Here is a 9,941-nt window from a genome sequence, read left to right as displayed (position 1 = left end):
GTGACCCAAACCATTGAATTGTCCATCACCTTGACAGTTTGACAGCCACAGTGGCCAGGGTTCCGTTGACTTCTATCTCTCGACTGGGACAATACTCTCAATCTAATGGCATTTGTGCAATGGAATAACTGATTTGTTACTTTATCTATTAGATTGTCATCACACAGTCACCTTCCCATTTAGAGCTTGATATACTGGAACTCATGTGACTGTGGTCTCTGAGTTTAGGTCACTAAGCATGTGGCCATAATGAACATTAGACAAGAATCAACATGGCTCAGTCCCTCAGACATTTTATCATACAACAAAGCCCTGATTTCATGATACTGTTGAGCCATTTGTCACCTTCTATTGTCTTTAGTTTTGTTGCATATTGCTTCATTTGTGAGGAACTCAGAAATATAGAAAATAGAGAGCAAACTCAAAATGCTAATTCAGTCATTTTGCTTCAAGATCTCCCCATAAAATCCATAGCATTTTAAGTTCTCACGTAATTCATCAGCATAATTAATAACATGTAAAGACTTATATATTAACATACTCTGGTATCTTAATAACATGTAAAAGTAAGATATAATGGTTTTTTACATATACTCAGAATTCCTGTCTATTGAGAGTACGTTTTCTAAATAATCTATTTTTATGTACATTGGTGTTTTGCCAATGTATTGTCATTGGTGTTTTTCCAATGTCATTGTATTGCCAATATACTCAATGGAGCTTTGTCAAACTCCCAATAGGCAACCCCTTAAAGAGACTGAGTCCTTCCCCAAACCCCAGCAAAAGCAATCAACTGTGAAGAACTACGCTTTGGCACCTTTCTCACAGGATTTAAGGATTCTCTTCAGTAGCTTCATGCCTGGACTGCTTCTTTTGGGGGTTAGGAAGTTTGTCACCGAGGCCATCAATATCTCTCATTCCACATTCTGAGTCTCCCATCAGGTGCCTCCTTGCCCATGGCAGCTGGCAGCAGTACAGGTCTTGGACATCCAGAAGATTTCTGAGCAGAACAGATCACAGACATCAACATGGCCTCCAAGGGGTAGCATGGGTTATAGACATCAACGTGGTTTCCAGGGGCAACATAAATCACAGAAGTCTTTTAAGAAAACTTAAGCCAGAAAATCAACCATTCTTCATCTTCAGTATCTTGCTGCTGCTGGAATCCTGGGCACGACCATCATGTTTGCAGCCTGTAGGCAGCACAGCACCTGACTCAGGCAAGCCCAGTGCGTTCTGAAGCTCAGAAGCCTTAGGAATGTCTCTACTTGGCAAGAACATGCTCCTTTGTCTACCAAGGCCACTTTCCAATTTCTTAGCCTCAGAGGTTTTCTGATAATGAAATAATTCAGGAGCACAAAATATCTATCGAGATGGTAATGTAACGAACACCCACACCTTGTCACTGAATTTGAGAATGTATAGCACAGATTTGAATGATGGCAATTTGAACTTAGAATCCCACTTTTGTACCAATCCTGTAAAAATGGTATGAGTTAAAAAGCTTCTAATGGGATTTGAAGGATTTTGCTATGGAAGTTAATAAGTCAGAAAACTCTTGGGCACACTGCCCTGTAGTCCCTGGTTCCTGAAGCTCATTTAACTGTGGCTTCAGTGGACCCACTAGGTGATGTGCCCTGGTCAAGGACATGTGAAAAAGCAGAGGTAGTAAATGAGGCTCAAATATTACTATTTGTTAAATAAAGGACAAACAGACAGAAACAGCTACCTTCATTTATTCTCTATATATGCATCTAATTATGCAATGGGCATTGTGTGGTGGACTCAGAAAGCTAGAGTCAGGGTTAGAGTTTGTAAGAAATAATATTCCTTAAAGAGAAATTATTGTGGTTGTCTTTTTTTACATAAGAGAAAATGGGACATCCCAGGACTGGTAATTGTCTCCATGTTTCTCTCCAATGTCCATGTAAGTTTTTTTCTAGATCTGTTGCTGAGGGACTTTAAGGTTTAGGACAAACAGTAACCTTACAATGAAGCATCATACATGAAAGCACAAGTTCACCTCCACAATAGGAAGGGTTGAGTCTCCTGGCTCACTCCTGTGCTGGTCCCAGAGCCAAAGCTGCTTCCTTACATCTACTCTTGGAGACAAGAAGTTGCCAAGGCAACTAACAGACTAAGGAATACATTCTAAGAATAGTCCAGGTCCTGACTGCTGTGAAACCAGGAGCACTTGAATTAATTGATGACCAAAACCTTAAAAGATGTTTTTGAAAAAAATCTGCCTAATCACTGATCCTGTGAACTTATGACTACTTTCAAATGTACTTCTATTCTTTGACTACATCATGCTTCTGACATGGAGATGCTCTATTCCTAAACCTCATTCAAACCCATGATAAAGTCACAGGATTTAAGCTCTATTGATTGGTGAGGAGTACAGAAATATGATACTAAAGACAAAAGTGTAGAAGAAAGGGGACCATGTAGAAGGAAGGAAATGAAAGAACAAAAATCTTTGTGTTCCAGGTCGTTAGCACATTAAGAGGGGCAGGGGAGCTTCAACATAATTTTGTCTGAATATTGAAATTCATGAGAAACTGAGAAAAGCTATGAGGTGCATAGCACACTACACATATAGATCCAAGAATATACAAATTTCAAGTTAGGAAACCATAAACTAGATCCCTATAGTTCCTTTCCATTCTATATAAACAACCTCAGTATAAAAACTTGCCACAAGACACTGATAGCTAATTGTTTACATAGGAACCTGTAGCCCCAGTTGAGCATCATAGAGCATGAAGGATATGGTCACTGTTTCAAGCATTTGAATATCTCACAAGTATGCTTCAGCTCCCTAAACATGTCCATTCCACAAAGCAAAAGTCAGAGAATACCTAAAGCTGCCGTAACAATTCTTAGCAGGGCTTCTTTTTCTCCCTGTCTCATAACCCAACCCCCCATACCAAACATTCAAAGAAATTAGAAGAGCTGTTGTTGTTGTTGTTGTTGTTGTTGTTGTTGTTGTTGTTGTTGTTGTTATTGTTTGGTGTTTCCCCCCTTTAGAAAAAGGCTTAATGATGACCTGAAATGGACAATGGATTTTTCTAGTTTGGTTCCCCTCTTCCTATTTTCTCTTATATAGGACAGGATACTTCTGACAGAGGAAGTTCTTCTGACAGTGTTGCATTTCCATGGTGATAGCAGAGGTCAAGGTTAACAAACCAGGGTACTGAGACCCTTCTACTGCAGAGAGGATGTGAAGAAAGGCCTGGCAAAGTGTCACCAGGAGACCCAACTTCACAGCATCCTCGCTTGAATGGCCCACAGAGCCTAGCTTGTGCCTTTATGAATGGAGAAGTCTGTGATGTGTTGAGTATAATAATAGTTCCTTCCCTTCCCCCCGTGCAGAAATTTGCTGTGCCCTTCCTCTCAGAGGCCAACAACTGATGCCTCTTATGACCAACAATCTGTGGATTGTTGGAATATGTATGTGCTCTTTGTATTGGCACCAGCAGTTCAGAGATGCCAAGTTTTAGAAACCAAATGTACTTTAGAAAAGCAATTTGATCTTTGGGAACAAGAGATGCTAAATAAGTTCTGACCATGTCAGGACAGGCCAAACAGACGAATTAATTAAATGGTGAGTGGGAAGAATCTAGTTTAAGTCGAGTATCAGATAACTCAAATAACACCCCTCCTTAAATCTACCTCAGTTATTCTGTCCGGAACTAAATGTTCTGATTTTATTATTTTGTATTCTCTTCTACTTTTATGTGGGCGTCTTGTATAGCTTTATTCAGATTAAATTTAAAGAGGAAGAGATGCTGGGAAGAACATAAGCTACCGTGGGCCAAGAATGTTAAAGGTAATTTGGTCAAAAACCTCTAAGTTCTTTGAGAGGAAGCGGAAGCAGCCACTGCATAAATGAGTGCTCTTAGGATCCTAAATATGGAATAAAATAGACTCTTGTGACTTAGAGAGTCATGGTACAGGATATTCAAAAGGGGGGCAGCTTTTCCTATCTTAAATGATATTAGTAAATATTTAAAAGTTAAGTATTCCACATACAAATTGTCTCCCATGATTATCTAAATAAAAAAGAATCTAGAATGTTAATAGCCAGAACTCCAGGTCCAAACAGTAATTACCTATCAGATTTCCTGCTGAAATACTCATCTAACAAATAAAACTCAGTGAGATCAAAGTGGACCTTCTGGTCTGTCTTACTCTTTGCCGGCTTTTCCCCTACCTCATTAAATACCCCTGAGTCACTAGCTCAAACAGGACTAAGGGCCAACATTGTCTCCCCTTTCTCCATCATAAAGAACATTATGCAACTTGTTAATACTGCTCAAATCCATTCCCTTCATCCTGTCTCCAGTTTGGCCTGCCCTATTTAGACCCGTATCCTCTCTCTAAAGAATGTTCATACCGTTTTGTACTTAGCCTTCTCCTTCCAACTTGCACACATCTAACAATCTCTTTTGCTGGAGGATGTTTTTGAGAACTATGGTATTCAAGGGCTGATTTCTGTGCCTCCAGAAGTCTGGTTGAAGTCTGACTTTGGTGTTGTCATTATTATGGAGCATCTCTGAACTCAACATTCTGTAAACATTGCTCTCCATCCATCACCTTCTGACTGCTTAAATAAGGTGCTTAATAGGTGGGAAGGAGAGGAAAAGGCAGGACTTCTGGGCCCAGAGAAAGATACACAGAGAGAAAGACAGAGACAGAAACAAAGACACATAGACAGAGAGAGACAGAGATGCAGTGACAGAGACAGACATAAAGGGGGTCTCAGATGGGGACCAAAGAGTCAGTCATTGGTACATGGACATTGATGGAGGAGGTGCGATGGGAGACTAAGATGACAAGTTGGTAGCCACGTGCCTAGGAAATAGGTCAGGCCATTATTGTCAGGGCAGAATAGCTGAGCATCTGGATTCTAATAAATATAAAGGTCTCGGTGGCATTATTCAGAGTACAGGCAGCCATAGAAAGCTGTTCTATTACACTCTTCTCCAATATGTAAGGAGAGTGGTCTTTAAGACTCAAATGTGATTACAGTCATTCCTTTGCCTTCAAGAAACTAAAAGTTCAATGCAACAAACACAGCTTTCAGCTTGAATGGGATGAAATACCACTTATTCTGGAGCTAAATGGATAACCATGGCCTGGGAATGCATATTTATGTTACTCCAAATTCCACGTGGACATTCCCAATGTGATAACTGACTCTTAATGTTCTTATGGTCACATAACAGAAAGTTCTAGCCCAAGATCTACATTTTCAAATGCGTCGGTAGAAATATCATGTACACAGGTTATGGCAAAAAGGGGAGAGTTCTACTATAGGGCTCAGATGGTACTTGTTGGCCTCTGGTGTGGTGGAAGCAATAGGTCTACTAATAGATTCCAAAATGTCTCACCTCATAGGCACAGAGACGTTAGGTCACATACAGAGGTGGATGAGGAATGATAACTAAGGTGTCTAAGGATAGCCCAAGGTGAATGATAATTAGTCTCTGTCCTGAAATAGTCCAGCCTTTACACAGCTATAGTACTAAAGCTGTAGTTAGTTAATGCACCACGTAGAAAGTTTAATCTAAGGTGTGGCTTCTTTCCAGAAACTCTTTTTTTTCTTACTACCTTCAGGAGAAATTTCAAATTTACAAGACTCGGTAGAAACCCTGCCTTATGGTATCTCTACACCTTTACTGTGTATACTCCACTCTCTACCTGACTCTATCCAGACTGAAGTCCATACTTTAGTGCATAGATTCCCAGTGAAATCACAGTGAAAGAAAACGTTGGGGATACTTATTTTCTAAGAAAATTCTTATGAATTAAAAATTGGCTCCTGTAGAAATTAAGAAACTAGCCTTTCCAAAAAACACGGGTGGAGTGCATATTCCCAACATTTCGGGCATTTTTTCCTGAGGCAGGGAATATGTTGGATGGAAGAAAGGATTCAAGTTTATCTCCTTTGGAAATAACATACAGAGCAAGAGTTTGCCAACTGCCTAAATATTTTCACCATGATCTCTTAGGTCACTTCATAATCTCTTTAATTTCTAACAAATGTAAAATGTTTTTATAGAATCACAGTTAGGCTAAGAGGGTCTATAGCAATGATCTGGTCCTGTCTGACAACCCCCATCAGGACATCCACACAGAGATGGATGGTTTTCAAGTTTCTAAAACCCAGCACTAATTTCTATATCTCTACTTGCAAAATCCTTTGCTGATTAAGAGCCACAGGAGTAAAACCATCCTTAGGTTGGCTCACAGGATCCGTATTACCCAGTTTATACCACTCTTGAGGACATCATCTTGTCTGAGACCCTTCCTGTAGTCTATTCTCCCTGCCTATGCCATGCTTCAAGTCTTGCCCTTTCATGCCTCCACACCCCTGTCTATCCCCGTTATCTATGATCCTTACTTTCTTCACTGTCTTCGCCAACCACTGCTACTCATTCTGCGGCACTCATTTGTCCAGCATCATGGATGTTAGAAAAGCTATTGAGGACACCAAGCCAGTATGAGAATCTGAGTGAAGATCGTGACAGCCTAACTTTATCTCCGGACAGTAAGAGGGGGACACTCTTCTTTCATGACACGGATGGCTTATAATAGATCGTGCTTTGTAGAAAACCTTAGATTCTCAGGAACCAATAAATATTAATATTCACCTAAAGGACAAGTCACCAGCCTGAAGCTGGGACCATCTTTCCCACCCAGTCGGCTATCTATCATCTTTGACACAGCCTCTTGCTCACCATGCTGCCGGGCAGCTAGAAGCTTCTATGGGCACACCAAGCTAGACAAACAACTCGATGTGTCCCTTACATCATCAGTCCCTTTCTGTGTCAGCTTTGATTTCTCAGGATGCCACTCTCATGACATCTGCCCAGATTTCCCAATTAGTCATCGGCAAGCCAGATTCGGGCTGAAAATGAAAATCAAATAAGGCATGTTTGCTCAGTGCCTTGGTAATAATAAAATAATAAAGTAAAGGAAGCAGGCTTTCCAATTCATTGATGTCACCTTTGTTTTTGGTTTTTGCAAATGGCAGAGGGATTAAAAAGATAAAAATAAAATCACTTGGAGAAGGTTCAACTCAAACTTGAAAATCACTTAAGCCTGTAGCCTTTTTCAGGAATTACCCACCAAGAAGCCAGTTGACAAAGTTGTCAACTAGAAACTCACTGTCAAAACTTATCTAGTGACAAGAAGATGAAATGACCACGTGTGTATTAAATTTGTACAAAGATCTTACAAGATCTTCTGGAAAAGAAAATCAAAACTTTCCAATTAGAAACTTCACTGAAAGATCTTATTTGAAGACAGAGTGGTATAACCATAAGAGATTTCTTTTGACAGCGCTGTAAAAATGTGGGTCCAGTCTGTTTTATTCTCATCTTTATAATCTAGGTAACTTAATGCCTGTGCTTTGTCCATTATATTTCTTTTTTGTTTTGTGTACTTTGTACTGCTTATACTAAATTGTTGCTTAATAAATTCAAACTCCTAAGATTGTGAATAGAAAAAAAAAGATCTGAATTGCTTAAGTTTAAGTAAATGTCTCTAAAAACATATCCTAAATAGATACATTTTGTCTGCTTTTAATTACATTCTGCCTTAAAACATATCCTAAATAGATACATTTTGTCTGCTTTTAATTACATTCTGCCTTATTTTCTTTTCATGAATCAGTTTTCTGTTGTAAATCAATAAAGAACAGCAAAGATGCCAGTGTTCCCATATGAAAGCTAGAATTTTCTTTTTTTTTTTTTGTCTTTTTGTTACAATTTCTCCTACCCAGAAAAATATTTTTCTTCTTCATTAGTTTTATTGGGCTGTTAAATATAAATTTATATATTAAGGAAAAATCTAGTGGGCCAGACTGACTTTCTGGTACCGCTTACCCACCAATTAACTGGGTATTCCGTTGAATCTCACTGGAGAATCTATAAACTCATGAATGTAGGTGGACCCCATGTAGGAAGTTATCCTGGATGGTTCACGAGTCAAGCCAGAAAGTTAGTGAGAGGACTCCATTCCTGTACTCACTGTAGTAACCTTCACAGTAGCCAAGATATGGCACTAAGTCTAGGTAGACAGACAAGGACGGACACGATGCTGCATTTCAAACTACTGCCAATAGAATAGTACATGGTTATAAGAAATGGAATTTTGTCATTTGCAGCAACATGGGTGGGGCTAGAGGATAGTGTGTTCAGTAAAACAAGTGAGCATAGAAAAGATAAACATCATATGTTGTGTTGTCACTTACAACACATAGAGTAAAAATGTTAGTTACCCCAGTCATTTCACACAGAAGCAGAGAGTGGAACAGTAGTTGCCACAAGCTTGGAAAGGTTCAAGAATATAAAATATAGTTAGGGGTGAGATTGTGCTGAAAAATTCCTTTCTAATGTTTTATATATTTGTAGATAACCATTATTGATAACCAGTAATTGTACATTTAAAAGTAGCAAGTAAAAAAGGAGACTTTTTGGCCCAACACACACACACACACACACACACACACACACACACACACACACACACGAGGATGCATGTATATGCATTTGCATGTATATACTTTATATGAAGGATACGCCACTTACTCTGATCTAATCATACCATACTATTGACATATATTAAAATTTGAGATTATCTCAGAAATGTGTATGATTAATATGTCAATTAAAAATAAATCATTTCCGAACCTATTTGCAACTTACATAGTCTTCCATTTCTCTTCTCTTGTTATCACTGAGATTAGTCAGTGTGACTACTATGCCTGAATGTCTATTTTTTTTAATTTCTAGAGAATTCATTTATATTTTTAAATGTTTTTATGTGACTTGTGTTAGTGGAAACCACTGTAACTCCTGTGAGTAATAAACTGCTTATATATTGTCCCTTAAGTCCCAGGTGCAAATGGTATACAGAAAAATAATGATATTTCTCTCTGTAACATCCAGTTTAATTTCCCAAAAGAGTCTGTAATTATCTCTAGGGAGGTGAAAAATCCAGCCTGCCTACATGGCTACAGGTAGATATGACAAGACTTCATGTTTCTCCATTTCTATCCTTGTTAAGGTTACTAGCAGACCTCCCTTCCTAATAACACACCTACCCTGGGCATTCAAAGGAGATTTCAATGGGTTAACACTCACCATTTGAAGGGGAAAGGCAGAGAGAAGGAGGTCATGGCTGAGAGAAGGCTTGTCTTTGAGAACTGTGTCTGACAGTCAGGGAGCACCCTGCTGCAGAGGGTCACAACCCCAAGTTCTGTTTCATGTTAAGGAGTCATGGCCAAGGTTTGTCAAAACAAAGCCACATACAACACCCTAGTGCCAAACAGGGCAGGAGTTCTGGCTGTGCAAATGAAATCACTGGGAATTCCTTTGGAGTGAGAGTTCCAGCCCTGAGCTCTGTGGCTTAAACAGATGCAGATGTCTAATTGTGCCTATTGCTATCTCCCTTGGGCTCAGCTTGGAGCATCCTGCTTCTCTTTGCAAAATCCTTAAGGATGCCACCCTCCTTGAACAAAGTATCAACTCTTCAACCTGCTTTTCCACTTTCCCTATGTTTTGCTCTAATGTATTTCCAATTATGAGCCACAATAGTCCAACGTGCCAATCAGGATCCAGAATAGTCCAAACGTACCAATCATGAACCACAATAGCTCAAAAGTACCCATCGTGAGTCACAATAGGCCAAAAGTGTCAATCATCCTCCAGCCAACAGCTTACCATTTTCCCTGTTGGCCCAACTCAATTCCAGACTCACCTGAACTCCTTCCCCATCACTCGATTAGTGCCTATGCCACTCTCTATGGCGTTTCCAACATCCTCCTATGACACTTACACCAACGCCACCAACCCTACCAGCTCCTCAGCTTACTGACAATGTTGTTGAACACGATATGAGTCACCATTTCTCCTCTGATAAGTAGGAAT

Source organism: Rattus rattus, chromosome 8, assembly GCF_011064425.1.
Source record: "Rattus rattus isolate New Zealand chromosome 8, Rrattus_CSIRO_v1, whole genome shotgun sequence".
In the NCBI taxonomy this organism is placed as follows: domain Eukaryota; kingdom Metazoa; phylum Chordata; class Mammalia; order Rodentia; family Muridae; genus Rattus; species Rattus rattus.
The sequence above is the reverse complement of the archived record's forward strand: the minus strand, read 5'-3'. Positions refer to the sequence as shown.